Source organism: Danio rerio, chromosome 3 (genome assembly GCF_049306965.1).
Source record: "Danio rerio strain Tuebingen ecotype United States chromosome 3, GRCz12tu, whole genome shotgun sequence".
Classification (NCBI taxonomy): domain Eukaryota; kingdom Metazoa; phylum Chordata; class Actinopteri; order Cypriniformes; family Danionidae; genus Danio; species Danio rerio.
Window position 1 is genome coordinate 37,690,371 of NC_133178.1, and position 25,208 is coordinate 37,715,578.

Genomic DNA, 25,208 nt, shown 5'->3' on the forward strand with positions numbered 1-25,208 from the left:
TGGTCTGAAAAACAGATAAAACAATTGATGGATGGATAGATGGATGGATGGATGGATGGATGGATGGATGAATGAATGGATGGATAGATGGATAGTCTGAAAAACAGAACAATGGATGGATGGATGGATGGACTGAAAAACAGAACAATGGATGGATGGATGGATGGATGGATGGATGGAGGGATTGATGGATGATAGATGGATGGATGGAGGGATTGATGGATGATAGATGGATGGATGGATGGACTGAAAAACAGATAAACCAATGGATGGATGGAGGATGGATAGACTTAAAAACAGAACAATGGTTGGATGGATTGATGGATAGATAGATGGATGGATGTATGGACTGAAAAACAGATAAACCAATGGATGCATGGATGGATGGATGGATGGATGGATGGATGGTTGGATGGATGGATGGATGGGTGGATGGATGGACTGAAAAACAGATAGACCGATGGATGGATGGATAGAATAATATATGGATGATAGGTGGATTGACTGACAGATAAAATGATAGATAGAATAATAGAGGTATTTGTAGAATAGCAGAACTACTGTGTAGATCAATAGATGAATGATGGATGAATTAAATGGCAGATATAATGACAGACTAAACGATAGCCAGATAGAGTGATTGAACAATAGATGGAATGATAAAACAATCCACTGAATGGCATAATAACTTATGATAGAGATGGAGAACTAGAGCTAGAATGATTGATGTATGGATGAATGGACTGAAGGAATGACAGATAATAAATAGATGGATGGAAGGAAGGAAAAACAAACAGATAAAGAGACAGGATGTAGTGATCAATAGATAGACTGTTACTAGTTACACATTTTTACAGTGTGGAATCCAATGAAATCTGTACAATGTGATATGCCGCTGAATCCTGTTTTATTCCGGTCATCCTTCTCGTACCCTAATCCTAAATTTGTATCCTACCGAGTTTAATTCTGGTTACAGTTGCTTCTTATTAACAGTGTTAAAGCCCCATGTATTGGCTTGTGAGTGTTTCCCCTCCCCACAGCTCTGCTGTCAAAGCCACTGTGAGTCAGAGGAAGCCAAAGCAGTGAAATCCCAGCTTTTATTCACCCATGCACATGACTGAGTCAAACGGATGGCTGCTGGTACCTGCTGCAGTGGAAAGAGGTTTCGATCCACCTCCTCCTGTTTTCTTTCTTCTTTAAGACTCTCTGCTTTCTTTCTCTCCTCCTCTTTCCTGTGGGATATGAAGAAGAGTGACAGGTTTGATCTGGCAGCTCTTTTGTCTACAAGCAGCACTCATAAACAGTCACAGATGAACACAGACGCAGACACATCCAAAGGGCTATTTGAATAATAGCCTTTGCACGTCAATTGTGGAGGTGCTGTTTTTAAGATTGCTTTAACCCTGTGTGTCTAAAGCCAATGGATACTGGAATTAGATTGAGTGCTTGACATCAGCTAGCATTAAAATACATATTAAAACTCAGTAGATCGCTTAACATCTCGTTCGAAAAGAGTAAATTTCTCATGTTAAGCAGTTTAAGATTACCACCACTGCCTGCTGTGGTTTTGTGCGAATGTCTGTATTTTAGCAGTGTATTCCAGAAATGTGCAGCAAAGACCATGTGTAAGATTTGCCCGTCTCCTTCTTGAACTTGGTAATCTGTCTTTTTAAGCTTAAGTTAAAGAGACAGGAGTTTTTAAAAAAAGAAAAAAGAAATAGCATTGCCTGGAGTGGAGGGAGCAAAAGAAAGCAACAGAATGTTTGGGCTTTGACACAGCCTGCTTGAAAACATTGTAATCCTGTTTATATGTATTTATAATACGCTCACAAACCTTTCAGTGAACTCTATATCATGACAATGGTGGCTTGTGTTCCATGGGTTGTGTATGCCCTGCAGAAAAACCTAAAATCAAAGAGACAGTCAAAGGAATGTTGACAGGTTTGAATGGGGTGTGATGTGGTTTACTCTTTCTATGGTAATCTCTCTACCAAAATGCTCAAAATACAGTGTGAGGTGAGCTCAGGCTAAATAATAAAAAAAAATTAAAACCCTAAATATGGACCCTATTTACATGACAGTTGTGACGCGTTTAACAGTCACATTAATCTTAAATCAATGAAAGTTTTTATATGTTGATTTTTTTTTTTTTTTTTACGTTTGAACATTTATATGCATTTATGAATGTATTATGGTTTTACTCTTTTCTTTTAAGTTACAGAGCTCTGTAGGTCAAGGTCAATGGGATACTTTCTGAGGTTAGTTATAGTAATAATGCCGGCAGCTAGCACTCTGCAACTCTTACATGGTCGTCCACTGAAGCTAAGCAGGGCTGCGCCTGGTCAGTATCTGGATGGGAGACCACATGGAAAAGCCAGGTTAATGCTGGAAGTGGTGTTAGTGAGGCCAGCAGGGGTTGCCCAACCTGCGGTCTGTGTGGGTCCTAATGACCCAGTATAGTAACAGGGGCTTTATACTCATGCTCACTCAATGCTCAGTGAGTGCCATAATTCGGTCCTTCAAAAAAGAGTTGGGTTTTCACCCTGGCATCCTTGCCAAATTTGCCCTCTGTCCATCATGACCTCCTAACCATCCCCATAACATAATTGGCTTCATCATCCTAATCAGCTGGTGTGTGGTGTGTGGTCTGGCGCAATCATCTTTGTGTTACATTACAAAAAACAAATTACCCCTTATGTGAGGTGATTGTAATTCAGCGTCTATGTGGGTGAGAGTAAATAGTAAATTTGCCATCAGTTTCACAAAATCTTTCCCTTTTTTCTGAAAGTCTTGATAACACCATCATGATGTTTTTCTTAAATTTTTTAAGCAATTGTAAAAAAAAAAAAAAAAAAAAAAAAAAAAAAAAATGGTGTACTCTTTTCACTGCACTCTAAGTTTACCCAACTATGACGACTTATGCTGCAGAGAAACCCAACAGCTGTTCTTTAGTTTAATTCCTATTGGCCCCTGTTCTAGAAGGCGGGCTTTCATTCACCATATTGATCGTTACTTTTTTCCCCATTCAAAACTTTACAAGTGGCTTGTGTGATGTATAGTCTTTGATATATGTGCATATAAATTGCACTTTGGATTGGGACAAAGTGAGCTTTATGGTCACATTATATTAGAATTATTGAAATCATTTTAGAGCATATAACTTCAAATAGGTAGACATTATAATTTGGGGTTAATTTGATTTTTTTCTTTTCAATGAATTGAAGCTTTCATTAGAAAACATGCATGGAAAACATGGAAAACATTTCCTTTGTGTTTTGGTTTGGAGATAAGTTTTTTTTTTTTTTTTTGTGAAAACAAAGCATTTTAAAAAACGCTGTTCAGAGTGAATAATAACACCAACTTCCCAAAAATCCATAATTGTTGAAGTCACCATTTGCCGTAAACAGTCAGTGTTCTGTAATTTTGCAGATAAGACTACATGTGTACATGCATTGTTAACGCTTGTGTAAGAAGTTTAAGAAACAACAACTCTGCAATGTTGCAGTTGCTAATTTGAAATTGATTTGGCAGATTATAAATAAGTCTTTAAAGATCCTGTAAAGTGCTTTGAAATGTGCATTTGTATTGGATGCTTAACGTAATCTCAACCGAAACACAAAGATGTGGTGGGAAATGTGTAGTTCCTTCTCTTTAAAAAAAAAAACAGCCAATAATGTCTTGTTTTATCACAGCTGTGCCAGTGGGAGGGGTTAAGCTCAAGTGCTTCAAATGAAAGGCAAATAAAAAGTATCTTAAAGGGGGCGGGGCATGTCAGATAATAGAGAGCATTTGATTGGTTATGATGTAATGAGAACCTGTGGTGGTGATGTGAATAAAAACGTTGATCTATTTTGACTAAAGTGACATGCAACAAGCTTTACATGTTTATATTGGTTTTATACTTTCTAAATGCAAATTTTTTTACTGTTTTAGAGCACACTAGCTTATAGATATCATAAAACCGAATAATACACTCAAAAAAATGAATTATGGCTTTAGTTGGTCCAAAGAATGTAACTATGTTTATATTAAACAATTCGCTTATGTTTGTTTATTAAAAATAAAAGTGTTGTGTTGGAAAAAATTAGAAAAAGTAAGTTTTTACATTTAAACAGCTCGCTTATTAACATGAATGAAAGGGAGTTGTGTTGCTTCTGCAGTACTGCATTTTGGTCAATAGGTGGAGTAATATCTGCACATGCGCAGTTTCAAAACAACACAGGAAGTAAGAAGATTCTAACCACAACGATCACTCTCAGCTCGGCGCTATATTATGGGAATCAAAAGATGAAGATTACAGTACAAATTGAGAACGTGCACAAAGCTTTCCCAAATGTGGACACACAGGTGAGATTTTTTTTTTTACTTTTTAAGTATTTATACTGAGGCTGTGACAACATTTGAATCATAAATGTACTCTCTTGTAATACTATGTTGTGTTTGTGTATAGTATTGCTATGAAATTGCCATGTTCCCTGTGTCTTTTCCACATTATAGACAGATAAATGTATAGTTTGTTTTGCATTCCTGTGAAATGTTATACTTGGTATATATTAACTCCCCCAAAATAAAGTTGCAAACGTTGGTAGTAAGGAATAGTCATGTTGGAATAGTCTAAGGTTTTCACTCATCACAGCACACGTGCTGCTGATAATGTGACAATAAAAGTGATTTGATTTTTTATTTGATTTGATGGCCTTTATTTTAAATGAGTGTCAAGCTGTTTGTCGAGTTTGAATGCTAGTTTTGATAACTTACATAATATTAATTAAAATGTGGTGTTGGCACATTGTTATTAGGCTGGCTTGTCAAAGCCAGACTACTGAAATGCTATTTAAACTTATTAGGCTGGCTTGTCAAAGCCAGACTACTGAAATGCTATTTAAACTTATTATTATTTTTTTTATTTTTTTTTTTATTAATCTTCTGAGACTAAATTTCTAACTCTATCTCCTCCTAGAGCTTTTGAGCTATTACCACCAAACTTGCTCCAGACCTCCAAACTATTCTCACTCGTGTTGCTATATCTCCTCAAACTGATCCGACTTTCGGTTTTCCGAAAAACGTCCCGGGACTGTCGGAAAAATCCCATAGGCTTAACATTGGATCAAACTTTGTGAGCTCATAACTCTGCGTCAGACTGTCGCACAGACTTCTAACTGGGCTCATTTAACTCAGACTATCAAACTGCCAATGACTGATCACCTTTAAACTTTCTAGCCACGCCCTAGCAACCACTTTTGGACCCTAGTAACTGTCCCATAGACTTCTATTCAAAAGACTCTCATTGACTTAACATGGGATCAAACTTTATGAGCTCATAACTCTGCATCAGACTGTCTTACAGACTAATGGCTGAGCTCATTTAACTCCGACTACCAAACTGCCAATAACTGATGAGCTTTTAACTTTCTAGCCACTCCCCTAACTACCACATACTGCACCCTAGCAACTGTCCCGTAGACTTCCATTCAAAAGACTCTCATTGACTTAACATGGGATCAAACTTTGTGAGCTCATAACTCTACATCAGACTGTCATAGAGACTAATGGCTGAGCTCATTTAACTCAGACTACCAAACTGCCAATAACTGATGAGCTTTTAACTTTCTAGCCACACCCCTAACTACCACATACTGCACCCTAGCAACTGTCCCGTAGACTTCCATTACAAAAAACTCTCATTGACTTAACATGGGATCAAACTTTGTGAGCTCATAACTCTCCATCAGACTGTCATAGAGACTAATGGCTGAGCTCATTTAACTCAGTCTAGCCAGCAGCCAATCACTGATAGCCTTTTAACTTTCTAGCCACACCCCTAACTACCACATACTGCACCCTAGCAACTGTCCTATAGAATGTAATTAGGTGTGCTATCGAATGCTTATAATTCTAACATGCTAATGACATGCCAATCATGCTAGCAACATGCTACTCATATGCTAATCATGCTAATGACATGCTAACTCATACTGGAAACATGCTAATGTAATGCTAATTTGTACAAGAATCATGCTAGTAACATGCTAATTCATACTAGACTAATGTTAATAACTGGCCTACATGCATATCTTTGCTTAGCAGTGTCCTATTGACTTGGGGGATGGCTCATCTGACTCAGACAACCAATGAGCATCTCAATATGATAATGAAGCTCACAAGCCACGCCCCCAAATTGATTCCATAGACTTCCATTAAAATAGGCCAAGATGCATATTTTTGCATAGCAGTGTCATACAGACATGGGGGTTGGTTCATTTTACTTAGACAGCCAACCACATTCAAGTGCACTCTGTAACCTCGCCCATAGCAACAAAACAGAGTACCCTAGCAACCATTCATCAACAGCTATATCTCAGCATCAGAACATCGTAGAGACTTGGAGATTGGCTCGTTTGACTCATGCTAGCAAACGGAACTTCCTAAATGCTACACATGCTAGCAGTGATTAGCTACATGCTAATATTGACTAGCCAAGTACTGTAACTTGCTAGAAATGCTTACTAAGTATAAATGTTTTATCAAGCATGTATGTGAGGCTTGCCTAGTAACCAACCAGGGTACCCTAGCAACTGCCTAGCAACCACCCAAATTACCCTAGCAACCGCCTAGCAACCACCTAGCAACGGCCTAGTAATGCCTTAGTAAGGGCCTAGCGACCACTCAGGACACCCTAGCAACCGCCTAGCAACGCCTTAGCAACCACTCAGAATACCTTAGCAACCACCTAGCAACACCTTAGCAACCACCTAGCAACCACTTGGGACACCTTAGCAACCGCCTAGCAACACCTTAGCAACCACCTAGCAACCACTCAGAACACCCTAGCAACTGCCTAGCAACGCCTTGGCAACCACCTAGCAACCACTCAGGACACCCTAGCAACCACCTAGCAATACCTTAGCAACCACCTAGCAACCACTCAGAACACCCTAGCAACCACCTAGCAACGCCTTAGCAACCACTCAGAATACCCTAGCAACCATCTAGCAACCACTTAGGACACCTTAGCAACCACCTAGCAACACCTTAGCAACCACCTAGCAACCACTCAAAACACCCTAGCAACCGCCTAGCAACACCTTAGCAACCACCTATCAACCACGTAGGACACCCTAGCAACAATCTATCAACACCTTAGCAACCACCTAGCAACACCTTAGCACATGCTAATTCGTGCTAGAATCATGCTAACAACATGCTAATTCATGCTAGAATCATGCTAACAACATGCTAACTTCATGCTAGAATCATGCTAATTCATGCTAAAACCGTGCTAGTAACATGCTAATTCATACTGGAATCATGCTAGTAACATGCTAATTCATGCTAGAATCATGCTAATAACATGCTAATTAATACTGGAATCATGCTAGTAACATGCTAATTCATGCTAGAATCATGCTAATAACATGCTAATTCATACTAGAATCAACCTAATGACATGCTAATTCATACTAGACTCATGCTAGTAACATGCTAATTCATACTGGAATCATGCTAGTATCATGCTAATTCATGCTAGAATCATGCTAATAACATGCTAATTCATACTGGAATCATGCTAGTAACATGCTAGTTCATCCTAGAATCATGCTAGTAACATGCTAATTTATGCTAGAATCATGCTAGTAACATGCTAACTTATGCTAGAATCATGCTAATAACATGCTACTCATACTAGAATCATGCTAATAACATGCTAATTCACACTAGAATCATGCTAATTCATACTAGAATCATGCTAATAACATGCTAATTCATGCTAGAATCATGCTAGTAACATGCTTATTCATGCTAGAATCATACTAATAACATGCTAATTTAGACTAGAATCATGCTAGTAACATGCTAATTCATACTAGACTCATGCTAGTGACATGCTAATTCATACTAGAATCATGCTAATAACATGCTAATTCATGCTAGAATCATGCTAATAACATGCTAATTTATACTAGAATCATGCTAGTAACATGCTAATTCATACTAGACTCATGCTAGTGACATGCTAATTCATACTAGAATCATGCTAGTGACATGCTAGTTCATACTAGAATCTTGCTAATAACATGCTAATTCATGCTAGAATCATGCTAATAACATGCTAATTCATGCTAGAATCATGGTAGTAACATGCTAATTTTACTAGAATCATGCTAATAACACACTAATTCATGCTAGAATTATGCTAGTAACATGCTAAATCGTGCTAGAATCATGCTAATTCATGCTAATAACATGCTAATCCATGCTAGAATCGTACTAATAAGATACTAATTCATGCTAATAACATGCTAATCTATGCTAGAATCATGCTAATAACATGCTACTTATACTTTTTCAAACTGTTTTTAAACTAAATAAACTATTACCAACAGGCTTTGTCAAGCCAGCCTCAAAGTTTGTCTCGACGAACTTTACTGTCTAGTTATTAGGCTGGCTTGTGTAGCAAGCCAGACTACTGTTATCCTATTAAACTTATTATTATTATTAGGCTGGCTTGTGTAGCAAGCCAGACTACTGTTATCCTATTAAACTTATTATTATTATTCTATATTATTATTCTTCTTCTGAGACTAAAAATTAAACTCTATCTCGTCCTAGGCCTTTCAAGCTATGACCATCAAACTTGGGTCAGACCTCCGAACTATTCTGACTCGAGTTGCTATATCTTTTCCGACTGATCCGACTTTCGGTTTTCCGAAAAACGTCCCGGGACCGTCGGAAAAATCCCATAGACGTAACATTGGATCAAACTTTGCGACCTCATAACTCCGCGTCAGAATGTCACACAGACTTCTAACTAGGCTCATTTAACTCAGACCATCAATCTGCCAATGACTGATCACCTTTAAACTTTCTGGCCACGCCCTAGCAACCACTTTTGGACCCTAGAAACCGTCCCATAGACTTCCATTGCAAAAGACTCTCATTGACTTTACATTGGATCAAACTTTGTGAGCTCATAACTCTGCATCAAACTGTCCTACAGACTAATGGCTGAGCTCATTTAACTCAGTCTAGCCAGCAGCCAATCACCGATGGCCTTTTAACTTTCTAGCCACACCCTAACAACCAGATACTGCACCCTAGCAACTGTCCCATAGACTGCCATTAAAGAGGTTCAGACTGATATTGTCATGCTGCAGTGTGATAGAGACATGGGGATTGTTTTTAACTGTTCATACTGGCAAGAAGCTTGTATACATCATCAGTCTTAGCTGTCAATCAACTCCATAGCAACAAAACAGACTAACCTAGCAACGATATGACACCAGCTATATCTCAGCATCAGAACATCGTAGAGAGGCGGGGGTTGGCTTGTTTGACTCATGCTCAAACACCATCCATCTATCTATCTATCTATCTATCTATCTATCTATCTATCTATCTATCTATCTATCTATCTATCTATCTATCTACATCTTTCTATCTATCTATCTATCTATCTATCTATCTATCTATCTATCTATCTATCTATCTATCTATCTATCTACATCTTTCTATCTATCTATCTATCTATCTATCTATCTATCTATCTATCTATCTATCTATCTATCTATCTATCATGCTAACAATATGCTAATTCATGCTAGAAACATGCTAGTTACATGCTAATTCATGCTAGAATCATGCTAGTCACATGCTAATTCATGCTAGAATCATGCTAGTCACATGCTAATTTATACTAGAATCATGCTAACAACATGCTAATCCATGCTAGAATCATGCTATTCACATGCTAATTCATGCTAGAATCATGCTAGTAACATTCAAATTGATGTTAGAATCATGCTAACAACATGCTAATTCATGCTAGAATCATGCTAGTAACATGCTAATTCATGTTAGAATCATGCTAACAACATGCTAATTCATGCTAGAATCATGCTAGTCACATGCTAATTCATGCTAGAATCATGCTAGTCACATGCTAATTTATACTAGAATCATGCTAACAACATGCTAATCCATGCTAGAATCATGCTATTCACATGCTAATTCATGCTAGAATCATGCTAGTAACATTCAAATTGATGTTAGAATCATGCTAACAACATGCTAATTCATGCTAGAATCATGCTAGTAACATGCTAATTCATGCTAGAATCATGCTAACAACATGCTAATTCATGCTAGAATCATGCTAGTAGCATGCTAATTCATGCTAGAATCATGCTAGTAACATGCTAATTTATGCTAGAATCATGCTAGTAACATGCTAATTCATGCTAGAATCATGCTAACAACATGCTAATTTATGCTAGAATCATGCTAGTAACATGCTAATTCATGCTAGAATCATGCTAACAACATGCTAATTCATGCTAGAATCATGCTAGTAACATGCTAATTCATGCTAGAATCATGCTAACAACATGCTAATTCATGCTAGAATCATGCTAACAACATGCTAATTTATGCTAGAATCATGCTAACAACATGCTAATTTATGCTAGAATCATGCTAGTAACATGCTAATTCATGCTAGAATCATGCTAACAACATGCTAATTCATGCTAGAATCATGCTAGTAACATGCTAATTCATGCTAGAATCATGCTAACAACATGCTAATTCATGCTAGAATCATGCTAACAACATGCTAATTTATGCTAGAATCATGCTAGTAACATGCTAATTCATGCTAAAATCATGCTAACAACATGCTAATTCATGCTAGAATCATGCTAGTAGCATGCTAATTCATGCTAGAATCATGCTAGTAACATGCTAATTTATGCTAGAATCATGCTAGTAACATGCTAATTCATGCTAGAATCATGCTAACAACATGCTAATTCATGCTAGAATCATGCTAGTAGCATGCTAATTCATGCTAGAATCATGCTAACAACATGCTAATTTATGCTAGAATCATGCTAGTAACATGCTAATTCATGCTAAAATCATGCTAGTAACATGCTAATTCATGCTAGAATCATGCTAACAACATGCTAATTCATGCTAGAATCATGCTAACAACATGCTAATTCATGCTAGTAGCATGCTAATTCATGCTAGAATCATGCTAGTAACATGCTAATTCATGCTAAAATCATGCTAGTAACATGCTAATTCATGCTAGAATCATGCTAACAACATGCTAATTCATGCTAGAATCATGCTAGTAACATGCTAATTAATGCTAGAATCGTGCTTACAACATGCTAATTCATGCTAGAATCATGCTAACAACATGCTAATTCATGCTAGAATCATGCTAATTCATGCTAAAATCATGCTAGTAACATGCTAATTTACGCTAAAATCATGTTGTAACATGCTAATTCATGCTAGAATCATGTTAAAAACATGCTAATTAGGCTGGCTTGTGTAGCAAGCCAGACTACTGAAATCCTATTTAAACTTATTATTATATTTTCTTCTTCTGAGACTAAAAATCAAAACTCATCTCCTCCTAGAGCTTTCAAGCTATGACCATCAAACTCGGGTCAGACTTCCGAACTATTCTGACTCGGGTTGCTATGTCTCCTCAGACTGATCTGACTTTCGGTTTTCCGAAAAACGTCCCGGGACCGTCGGAAAAATCCCATAGACGTAACATTGGATCAAACTTTGTGACCTCATAACTCCGCATCAGAATGTCACACAGACTTCTAACTGGGCTCATTTAACTCAGACTATCAAACTGCCAATGAATGATCACCTTTAAACTTTCTGGCCACGCCCTAGCAACCACTTTTGGACCCTAGAAACCGTCCCATAGACTTCCATTGCAAAAGACTCTCATTGACTTTACATGGGATTAAACTTTGTGAGCTCATAACGCTGCATCAAACTGTCCTACAGACTAATGGCTGAGCTCATTTAACTCAGTCTAGCCAGCAGCCAATCACTGATGGCCTTTTAACTTTCTAGCCACGCCCTAACAACCAGATACTGCACCCTAGCAACTGTCCCATAGACTGCCATTAAAGAGGTTCAGACTGATATTGTCATGCTGCAGTGTGATAGAGACATGGGGGTTGTTTTTAACTGTTCATACTGGCAAGAAGCTTTGATACATCATCAGTCTAAGCTGTCAATCAACTCCATAGCAACAAAACAGACTAACCTAGCAACGATATAACACTAGCTATATCTCAGCATCAAAACATCGTAGAGAAGCGGGGGTTGGCTTGTTTGACTTATGCTCTTACACCATCTATCTATCTATCTATCTATCTATCTATCTATCTATCTATCTATCTATCTATCTATCTATCTATCTATCTATCTGTCTGTCTATCTATCTACCTTTATCTATCTATCTATCTATCTATCTATCTATCTATCTATCTATCTATCTATCTATCTATCTATCTATCTATCTATCTATCTATCTATCTATCTATCTATCTATCTATCCATCATGCTAACAACATGCTAAGTCATGCTAGAATCATGCTAGTTACATGCTAATTCATGCTAGAATCATGCTAACAACATGTTAATTCATGCTAGAATCATGCTAGTCACATGCCAATTCATGCTAGAATCATGCTAACAACATGCTAAATTATGCTAGAATCATGCTAGTAACATGCTACTTCATGTTAGAATCATGCTAACAACATGCTAATTCATGCTAGAATCATGCTAGTAGCATGCTAATTCATGTTAGAATCATGCTAACAACATGCTAATTCATGCTAGTAACATGCTAGTAACATGCTAATTCATGCTAGAATCATGCTAACAACATGCTAATTCATGCTAGAATCATGCTAGTCACATGCTAATTCATGCTAGAATCATGCTAGTCAAATGCTAATTCATGCTAGAATCATGCTAACAACATGCTAATTCATGCTAGAATCATGCTAGTAACATGCTAATTCATGCTAGAATCATGCTAGTCACATGCTAATTCATACTAGAATCATGCTAGTCAAATGCTAATTCATGCTAGAATCATGCTAACAACATGCTAATTCATGCTAGAATCATGCTAGTAACATGCTAATTCATGCTAGAATCATGCTAGTTACATACTAATTCATGCTAGAATCATGCTATCAACATGCTAGAATCATGCTAGTAACATGCTAATTCATGCTAGAATCATGCTAGTTACATACTAATTCATGCTAGAATCATGCTAACAACATGCTAATTCATGCTAGAATCATGCTAGTAACATGCTAATTCATGCTAGAATCATGCTAACAACATGTTAATTCATGCTAGAATCGTGCTAATTCATGCTAAAACCATGCTAGTAACATGCTAATTCATAATGGAATCGTGCTAAAAACATGCTAATTCATGTTAGAATCATGCTAACAACATGCTAATTCATGCTAGAATCATGCTAGTAACATGCTAATTCATGCTAACAACATGCTAATTCATGCTAAAATCATGCTAGTAAAATGCTAATTCATTCTAGAATCATGCTAACAACATGCTATTTCACGCTAGAATCATGCTAATAACATGCTAATCTTTCTATCTATCTATCTATCTATCTATCTATCTATCTATCTATCTATCTATCTATCTATCTATCTATCTATCTATCTATCTATCTATCTATCTATCTTTCATACTTTTTAAAACTGTTTAAACTAAATAAACTATTACCGTCAGGCTTTCACAAGCCAGCCTCAAAGTTTGTTCTCAAACTTTAAGAATCTAGTTCATGCTAGAATCATGCTAATAACATGCTAATCTATCTATCTATCTATCTATCTATCTATCTATCTATCTATCTATCTATCTATCTTTTCATAGTTTTAAAAACTGTTTAAACTAAATAAACTATTACCGTCAGGCTTTCACAAGCCAGCCTCAAAGTTTGTTCTCAAACTTTAAGAATCTAGTTCTATATTATTATTCTTCTTCTGAGACTAAAAATTAAACTCTATCTCGTCCTAGGCCTTTCAAGCTATGACCATCAAACTTGGGTCAGACCTCCGAACTATTCTGACTCGAGTTGCTATATCTTTTCCGACTGATCCGACTTTCGGTTTTCCGAAAAACGTCCCGGGACCGTCGGAAAAATCCCATAGACGTAACATTGGATCAAACTTTGCGACCTCATAACTCCGCGTCAGAATGTCACACAGACTTCTAACTAGGCTCATTTAACTCAGACCATCAATCTGCCAATGACTGATCACCTTTAAACTTTCTGGCCACGCCCTAGCAACCACTTTTGGACCCTAGAAACCGTCCCATAGACTTCCATTGCAAAAGACTCTCATTGACTTTACATTGGATCAAACTTTGTGAGCTCATAACTCTGCATCAAACTGTCCTACAGACTAATGGCTGAGCTCATTTAACTCAGTCTAGCCAGCAGCCAATCACCGATGGCCTTTTAACTTTCTAGCCACACCCTAACAACCAGATACTGCACCCTAGCAACTGTCCCATAGACTGCCATTAAAGAGGTTCAGACTGATATTGTCATGCTGCAGTGTGATAGAGACATGGGGATTGTTTTTAACTGTTCATACTGGCAAGAAGCTTGTATACATCATCAGTCTTAGCTGTCAATCAACTCCATAGCAACAAAACAGACTAACCTAGCAACGATATGACACCAGCTATATCTCAGCATCAGAACATCGTAGAGAGGCGGGGGTTGGCTTGTTTGACTCATGCTCAAACACCATCCATCTATCTATCTATCTATCTATCTATCTATCTATCTATCTATCTATCTATCTATCTATCTATCTATCTATCTACATCTTTCTATCTATCTATCTATCTATCTATCTATCTATCTATCTATCTATCTATCTATCTATCTATCTATCTATCTATCTACCTCTACCTATCTATCTATCTATCTATCTACATCTTTCTATCTATCTATCTACATCTTTCTATCTATCTATCTATCTATCTATCTATCTATCTATCTATCTATCTATCTATCTATCTATCTATCTATCTATCTATCTATCTATCTATCTATCATGCTAACAATATGCTAATTCATGCTAGAAACATGCTAGTTACATGCTAATTCATGCTAGAATCATGCTAGTCACATGCTAATTCATGCTAGAATCATGCTAGTCACATGCTAATTTATACTAGAATCATGCTAACAACATGCTAATCCATGCTAGAATCATGCTATTCACATGCTAATTCATGCTAGAATCATGCTAGTAACATTCAAATTGATGTTAGAATCATGCTAACAACATGCTAATTCATGCTAGAATCATGCTAGTAACATGCTAATTCATGTTAGAATCATGCTAACAACATGCTAATTCATGCTAGAATCATGCTAGTCACATGCTAATTCATGCTAGAATCATGCTAGTCACATGCTAATTTATACTAGAATCATGCTAACAACATGCTAATCCATGCTAGAATCATGCTATTCACATGCTAATTCATGCTAGAATCATGCTAGTAACATTCAAATTGATGTTAGAATCATGCTAACAACATGCTAATTCATGCTAGAATCATGCTAGTAACATGCTAATTCATGCTAGAATCATGCTAACAACATGCTAATTCATGCTAGAATCATGCTAGTAGCATGCTAATTCATGCTAGAATCATGCTAGTAACATGCTAATTTATGCTAGAATCATGCTAGTAACATGCTAATTCATGCTAGAATCATGCTAACAACATGCTAATTTATGCTAGAATCATGCTAGTAACATGCTAATTCATGCTAGAATCATGCTAACAACATGCTAATTCATGCTAGAATCATGCTAGTAACATGCTAATTCATGCTAGAATCATGCTAACAACATGCTAATTCATGCTAGAATCATGCTAACAACATGCTAATTTATGCTAGAATCATGCTAACAACATGCTAATTTATGCTAGAATCATGCTAGTAACATGCTAATTCATGCTAGAATCATGCTAACAACATGCTAATTCATGCTAGAATCATGCTAGTAACATGCTAATTCATGCTAGAATCATGCTAACAACATGCTAATTCATGCTAGAATCATGCTAACAACATGCTAATTTATGCTAGAATCATGCTAGTAACATGCTAATTCATGCTAAAATCATGCTAACAACATGCTAATTCATGCTAGAATCATGCTAGTAGCATGCTAATTCATGCTAGAATCATGCTAGTAACATGCTAATTTATGCTAGAATCATGCTAGTAACATGCTAATTCATGCTAGAATCATGCTAGTAACATGCTAATTCATGCTAGAATCATGCTAACAACATGCTAATTCATGCTAGAATCATGCTAGTAACATGCTAATTCATGCTAGAATCATGCTAACAACATGCTAATTCATGCTAGAATCATGCTAACAACATGCTAATTTATGCTAGAATCATGCTAACAACATGCTAATTTATGCTAGAATCATGCTAGTAACATGCTAATTCATGCTAGAATCATGCTAACAACATGCTAATTCATGCTAGAATCATGCTAGTAACATGCTAATTCATGCTAGAATCATGCTAACAACATGCTAATTCATGCTAGAATCATGCTAACAACATGCTAATTTATGCTAGAATCATGCTAGTAACATGCTAATTCATGCTAAAATCATGCTAACAACATGCTAATTCATGCTAGAATCATGCTAGTAGCATGCTAATTCATGCTAGAATCATGCTAGTAACATGCTAATTTATGCTAGAATCATGCTAGTAACATGCTAATTCATGCTAGAATCATGCTAACAACATGCTAATTCATGCTAGAATCTTGCTAGTAGCATGCTAATTCATGCTAGAATCATGCTAACAACATGCTAATTTATGCTAGAATCATGCTAGTAACATGCTAATTCATGCTAAAATCATGCTAGTAACATGCTAATTCATGCTAGAATCATGCTAACAACATGCTAATTCATGCTAGAATCATGCTAACAACATGCTAATTCATGCTAGTAGCATGCTAATTCATGCTAGAATCATGCTAGTAACATGCTAATTCATGCTAAAATCATGCTAGTAACATGCTAATTCATGCTAGAATCATGCTAACAACATGCTAATTCATGCTAGAATCATGCTAGTAACATGCTAATTAATGCTAGAATCGTGCTTACAACATGCTAATTCATGCTAGAATCATGCTAACAACATGCTAATTCATGCTAGAATCATGCTAATTCATGCTAAAATCATGCTAGTAACATGCTAATTTACGCTAAAATCATGTTGTAACATGCTAATTCATGCTAGAATCATGTTAAAAACATGCTAATTCATGCTAGAATCATGCTAATAACATGCTAATCTATCTATCTATCTATCTATCTATCTATCTATCTATCTATCTTTTCATAGTTTTAAAAACTGTTTAAACTAAATAAACTATTACCGTCAGGCTTTCACAAGCCAGCCTCAAAGTTTGTTCTCAAACTTTAAGAATCTAGTTATTTTTTTTTTTTATTAATCTTCTGAGACTAAATTTCTAACTCTATCTCCTCCTAGAGCTTTTGAGCTATTACCACCAAACTTGCTCCAGACCTCCAAACTATTCTGACTCGTGTTGCTATATCTCCTCAGACTGATCCGACTTTCGGTTTTCCGAAAAACATCCCGGGACTGTCGGAAAAATCCCATAGGCTTAACATTGGATCAAACTTTGTGAGCTCATAACTCTGCGTCAGACTGTCACACAGACTTCTAACTGGGCTCATTTAACTCAGACTATCAAACTGCCAATGACTGATCACCTTTAAACTTTCTAGCCACGCCCTAGCAACCACTTTTGGATCCTAGTAACTGTCCCATAGACTTCTATGCAAAAGACTCTCATTGACTTAACATGGGATCAAACTTTATGAGCTCATAACTCTGCATCAGACTGTCCTACAGACTAATGGCTGAGCTCATTTAACTCCGACTACCAAACTGCCAATAACTGATGAGCTTTTAACTTTCTAGCCACTCCCCTAACTACCACATACTGCACCCTAGCAACTGTCCCGTAGACTTCCATTCAAAAGACTCTCATTGACTTAACATGGGATCAAACTTTGTGAGCTCATAACTCTACATCAGACTGTCATAGAGACTAATGGCTGAGCTCATTTAACTCAGACTACCAAACTGCCAATAACTGATGAGCTTTTAACTTTCTAGCCACACCCCTAACTACCACATACTTCACCCTAGCAACTGTCCCGTAGACTTCCATTACAAAAGACTCTCATTGACTTAACATGGGATCAAACTTTTTGAGCTCTTAACTCTGCATCTGACTGTCATACAGACCACCAAACTGCCAATAACTGATGAGCTTTTAACTTTCTAGCCACACCCCTAACTACAACATACTGCACCCTAGCAACTGTCCCGTAGACTTCCATTACAAAAAACTCTCATTGACTTTACATGGGATCAAACTTTGTGAGCTCATAACTCTGCATCAGACTGTCATAGAGACTAATGGCTGAGCTCATTTAACTCAGTCTAGCCAGCAGCTAATCACTGATGGCCTTTTAACTTTCTAGCCACACCCCTAACTACCACATACTGCACCCTAGCAACTGTCCTATAGAATGTAATTAGGTGTGCTATCGAATGCTTATAATTCTAACATGCTAATGACATGCCAATCATGCTAGCAACATGCTACTCATATGCTAATCATGCTAATGACATGCTAACTCATACTGGAAACATGCTAATGACATGCTAATTTGTACAAGAATCATGCTAGTAACATGCTAATTCATACTAGACTCATGTTAATAACTGGCCTACATGCATATCTTTGCTTAGCAGTGTCCTATTGACTTGGGGGATGGCTCATCTGACTCAGACAACCAATGAGCATCTCAATATGATAATGAAGCTCACAAGCCACGCCCCCAAATTGATTCCATAGACTTCCATTAAAATAGGCCAAGATGCATATCTTTGCATAGCAGTGTCATAGAGACATGGGGGTTGGTTCATTTGACTTAGACAGCCAACCACATTCAAGTGCACTCTGTAACCTCGCCCATAGCAACAAAACAGAGTACCCTAGCAACCATTCATCAACAGCTATATCTCAGCATCAGAACATCGTAGAGACTTGGAGATTGGCTCGTTTGACTCATGCTAGCAAACGGAACTTCCTAAATGCTACACATGCTAGCAGTGATTAGCTGCATGCTAATATTGACTAGCCAAGTACTGTAACTTGCTAGAAATGCTTACTAAGTATAAATGTTTTACCAAGCATGTATGTAAGGCTTGCCTAGTAACCAACCAGGGTACCCTAGCAACTGCCTAGCAACCACCCAAATTACCCTAGCAACCGCCTAGCAACCACCTAGCAACGGCCTAGTAATGCCTTAGTAAAGGCCTAGCGACCACTCAGGACACCCTAGCAACCCCCTAGCAACGCCTTAGCAACCACTCAGAATACCCTAGCAACCACATAGCAACACCTTAGCAACCACCTAGCAACCACTTGGGACACCTTATCAACCACCTAGCAACACCTTAGCAACCACCTAGCAACCAGTCAGAACACCCTAGCAACCGCCTAGCAACGCCTTAGCAACCACCAAGCAACCACTCAGGACACCCTAGCAACCACCTAGCAACACCTTAGCAACCACCTAGCAACCACTCAGGACACCCTAGCAACCGCCTAGCAACGCCTTAGCAACCACTCAGAACACCCTAGCAACCACCTAGCAACACCTTAGCAACCACCTAGCAACCACTTAGGACTCCTTAGCAACCACCTAGCAACACCTTAGCAACCACTCAGAACACCCTAGCAACCACCTAGCAACACATTAGCAACAACCTAGCAACCACTTAGAACACCCTAGCAACCGCCTAGCAACACCTTAGCAACCACTCAGAACACCCTAGCAACCACCTAGCAAGACCTTAGCAACCACCTAGCAACCAATCAGAGCACCCTAGCAACTGCCTAGCAACAACCTAGCAACCACTCAGAACACCATAGCAACCACCTAGCAACACCCTAGCAACATCTTAGCAGCCACCTAGCAACCACTCAGGACACCCTAGCAACTGCCTAGCAACGACTTAGCAACCACTCAGAATACCCTAGCAACCACCTAAGCATGCTATGTGACATGCTAATTCATACTAGAATCATGCTAGTAACATGCTAATTCATACTACAATCATGCTAATAACATGCTAATTCATACTAGAATCATGCTAATAACATGCTAATTCATACTAGAATCATGCTAGTAACATGCTAATGCATGCTAGAATCATGCTAATAACAGGCTAATTCACGCTAGATTCATGCTAGTAACATGCTAATTCATACTATAATCATGCTAATAACATGCTAATTCATGCTAGAATCATGCGAGTAACATGCTAATTCATGCTAGAATCATTCTAGTAACATGCTAATTCATACTAGAATCATGCTAATTCATGCTAGAATCATGCTAATAACCTGCTAATTCAAACTAGAATCATGCTAGTAACAGGCTAATTCATACTAGAATCATGCTAGTAACATGCTAATGCATGCTAGAATCGTATTAATAAGATGCTAATTCATGCTAATAACATGCTAATCTATGCTAGAATCATGCTAATAACATGCTACTTATACTTTTTCAAACTGTTTTTAAACTAAATAAACTATTACCAACAGGCTTTGTCAAGCCAGCCTCAAAGTTTGTCTCGACGAACTTTACTGTCTAGTTTATTATCTAATTGTATTATTCAAGCCTGTTAACTTAAAAAAAAATCAGCAAAAATGCATTTGTGACACTTAAATAGCATGACATCTAGCATGACATATTTAATGTAAGTTTATTTGTTTGGTCATCTAACACGTTTAAATTTAAATTTTTAAGTTTAGTAGTTTGCTATTTATATTATAATATGTTATTATTTTAAATCTTTGCTCACTCACATCTATTTTCTCCCTCACAGGTTTACAGCTCAACCTCTAAAGTCCCATATCTGGCTGAGGAGACTGTGGATCATCCAGGTACTATGCCTTTAGATGCCTATACACACATTAAAATGATGTACAGTAAAAATTACTAGTAATTTTAACTACTAATTATTTAGTAAATTACTAATTGTCATTTCATGTCATTTAGAACATCACCAGTGGAAAAAAAGGTGTTAATGCATCCTCAAAGCCCTAAGTGAGGGAGTACATGGTAAGCTATTTTATTAAATTTTTTTAAAACATTTTGTATTTTTCTCTTAAACCAATTCCTCCTTTCACCTTTGATCTGTCGGTAAATGTTTTATTTTTTTACCTGACTTTTTTTAGGATGCTGGGCATGATGAAGCGCAAACCTTGATGTGCAACACCACCTTATGAATCTACAGTAGTTACATTAACATTTAGCAGACTCTTTTGTCTAAAGTGACTTACAATTGAGGAGACATTCAGCAAATCAACAGGAAGAGGCGATACACCCAAGATGTGCTAATTATACAAAAAAAATTTAAGAATTAAGAATGCTTCTACATGTGGTTTGTCAAGCCCACACACCTGTGTAAAGCAGACTTCATGCACAATGTTTTTTTTTTTGTTTTTTAGATATAGGGAGTGGTTGTAAGAAAGTGTCTGGTGCAAATGTGCAGAAATGGTGCAAGTGTCAGAAATGAATGTGTGTAGCTATTGCATGTTCTGTGATGGTTGGTCTAATTTATGATGTAGTGCTTTTCGTGTTACTTTGCTTTAAAATGTTAATCTTTCTTTGAACAACTGAAGTGTTATCTGCTTTTTCAGTGTAAAGAAGGTACAGTATAGTTTACAAAAGAAGACTTAATTTTTCTATGTATATTTTTGATAAATCTTTTGAAGGCATAATATTATTTTTGAATGTTTTTTGTAATATATGAAAAGTATTATTTTGAAAAGTGTATTTTATGATGTTTTTGTAAGCATATTTTTAAAATCATTTATTGTTTTCAATTTGCTTCATACTTGTATTACTATTATTTTAATAGTATTAATATTTTAACTTATTGTAATAAGTGAAGATACAGATAAAGACAGTATTTGGATTTTGATAATCATTTTATTGCTGGAAAATATGTAAAACTGTAAAAATGCTATTGAATAAACTCAATGAAACGGAAATTGTTTTTTTATTTGGTTAAACATAACAATATCAATTTTAGAATAATTGAACTTAAATAACTACATTGATTAAAGCTAAATTATAAATGTTACGTTGATTGAACTAAACAACATTACATTACCTTTATGTAACTAACTTAAGTTCACTAAAATTAATATTCTTTCTTAAAGGTAACTTAACTCGGTTACGTGGAACCAGTGGACAAAAAAAAGTTAATTAACGCCAACATATCATTTTTTTGAGTGTATGAATACTAACATCTAAAAGACTTTAACTTAATTTTATGGGGCCTTTAAGATTTCAGGGTTTCCCAATTTAAAGGTATAGTTCACCCTAAAATGAACATTTCCTCATTATTTACTCAGCATTGACAGCCAACTTCCTTTGTGTTTAACAGAAGAAAAAACTCAATCAGGATATGAACTGGAGTGGATTGGGGGTTATGTTTATGTAAACGATGACAGAATGCACTTTTTTGTATGTGAACTATCTCTTTAAGTAACACTTTAGTTTAGGACACAATTTATGGCACTAACAAACCATTAATTGCTAATTAACTGTTTATTACAGTTTTTCTCAGTCGCTTTGGTGCTTTTCTTACAACACTTTTTACATTTGCACAACAGGTAATGCATTTCTCAAAACGATTAGTCATTTGTGCACATCCTAGTAGCAGTTTCTCATTCTTGTCAACAAATTGCAAATGCTTTTGAACATGCATCAATTGCTTTCATACAACTCTCTGCAGTTTAGAACATTATCATTTGCTTATGTCATGTCAGTCAAAATTAACTAAACGTGTGAATGCTGAATAGTTATTCAATATAAAACTAATAGTCCTAGTTTCATTACTTGAGTCATTACATACAAAAATGTTGAACTAGTTGTCAAAATCTGTCAAGCAAATTATATAAAAAAATTGTAAATCTTTATTTTCCTGAAAATGTCTTAAAAATTGAACAATTTGATGAATGATTTACAGACCTGTGTATGTTGTAGGTTCAGTTCCAATTTGCAACATTTTCTTCAGTTGTGCACAGCTCTACTTAAAGAGAGTTTATGTTTGTTGTAAATAAGGGTGTGTTTATTCTTTTGCACAATGCTGTGAAGAAATTAGAACTGTAAAGAGCAAATACAGTAAAAAATTTGAAACATACATATTCAGTGTCTTGTACTCAGATAGCTCACTAAATGCAGTGATGTCTAACTTTACTGTAGTGTTCAAATGGCTGTGCGAATAGTATATAGTGATGTCTTGAGCATTTTCAGCAAGTGTCACCAAAATATGACTTTTTTGCATTGAAAAAATGTACAGAGTAAAGTGTCATAATGAAAACATGATTAAGCCATTTGACTATCTTGTTCATAAACAATGGTGACAGGATTTTTCATTTTAATGACACTGACACTTTGATTGACATCAATGCTTGCTTTTGAGGAATGAACTATCTATTTTGAGCATGTGACGCGCTTTTGCAGGTTATCAGTTTTGCAGTTTGCACTAATTGTTTTGCAGTTTGCATTAACTGTTGTGCAAATGTAAATAGTGTTGTGAGAAATGCACCAAAGCGTCTGAGAAAAACTGAAATAGTTAGTAAGATGTACGTTAGGTCCAACGCAATCCCACGACAATTCCTAACTTTTTGATTTAGTGGCTAATTTGTATGAATTCGTACAATCTAATTCGTACAATTTAGTTTGGCTGGTTAGGTCACACTATCTTGAGGGTCCAATTTGTTGAATAAAGTTACATTGCATCTACATTCTCATTAGATTATAAGTAGACTGTTAGGTTAGGGTTGGTGTTAGGGTTAGTGTAAGTTGACATGTACTTGCAAAGTTTCTTAAAGTCAGTTAAATGTCTGTTGAAGGAACAGTATCAACAGATATTAAGCAGACAGTCTACTAATACTCAAATCGACCATCAAAATAAAGTGTTACCATCATGGACAGTTAATATCTTAATAGGCAGGTAATAAGCCAATAGTAAATGCATGAATTGTGGCCTTTAAGTATATAAGGCTTATTTTGCATGACTGTAATGGTGGATGGCTTTATATGATGGTTGTTTTGGCTGCACTGGAGTTTAGTAGCACAGCAGAAGAATTCAAGGAATGTTTTCAGATGGTCCAGATTTGATTTTGAATTGAATTTTTAAAACTTATTTTTATTATTATTATGACCAGTTGAAAGCTTTGAATGACTAACTGGCTTCACTACAAATCACATTTCGCAAAAGCATTCTTTTACATGAAAGTGTCTCGTTACTGTTAATGCTACAATATTTCCCAAAGCAGCAGATCTATTGACACACTAAAAATGCAGTCAATGCAGCAGCATATCTACTTTTTGGGGGATTTATTTACTCCTTAAAACCATTTCAAGCAACTCTAGACTGAAATACTGGGGGATGGAAGACAGAAGTACTGCTAAATAAAAAGTAGTGGGCACATCGATTTTTGGCAGGGATGTGTCTGTGAGTGTGTGTGTGTGTGTGTGTGTAGGGATACACTGGATATAGGTAGCTGGTGTGATGAGACTTCACGGTGGAAGTGCTCCTTGTGGGTTGATAGTGAGTTGAGGAGACACTTAGTGCTGCTACTCCAGAACCTCTGTGTGGGTGAAGGTTGTGTGTATGTGTATGTGTGTGTGTGGGGAGGGTGGGTGGTTGGGATGGTGCGATTTCAAAAGTATGTTTATATTCTCCATCTCTTATTCTAAGGCGGAAATGTGTGCAAAAGAGGATCTACTAAATGTGTAGAAATTTGTGGGTCAATAATGTTTTACATCATCACGGAAAAAAGTCAAACTCCTCTGAACAGTTAACTCTCACTGTGGAGTTTTTTTCTAATTGTTGATTTGTTCATTTTTCATCCTGTGATCATTACAGTCAGTCAATGGATCAATAGATCAATCCGCCTTACCCGTTACTGGATCAATCCAACATTAAAGCTGTAATCAAGTCAACTGATAATTCAATACATCTGAACAGTGATTCAGCCAGATTTCTAAATACCATCACTGGGACAAAAACACCTGCTAGACAGCTTAAAAAAAAATCAGACATGTTTTTAGAGTTTGATCTATGATGGTCATCTTATGGTGATTTTTTTCTTCAGTGGTTTTTTTTAGCCGGGCCAAGATGTGTTT

The 25,208-nt window shown here is 36.6% G+C and overlaps 1 protein-coding gene and 1 long non-coding RNA gene across 5 annotated transcripts in view; both read left to right on the top strand.

The window, feature by feature from the left end:
• kcnj19a (potassium inwardly rectifying channel subfamily J member 19a) overlaps positions 1-25,208 on the top strand; it is a 163,417-nt gene that overhangs the window by 22,179 nt on the left and 116,030 nt on the right. The window lies entirely within an intron of this gene.
• Positions 4,258-22,057, top strand: LOC137490701 (uncharacterized). The gene is made up of 4 exons (XR_011010614.2): positions 4,258-4,347; positions 20,887-20,944; positions 21,060-21,122; positions 21,239-22,057. It is a non-coding gene; the product is annotated as an uncharacterized lncRNA (long non-coding RNA).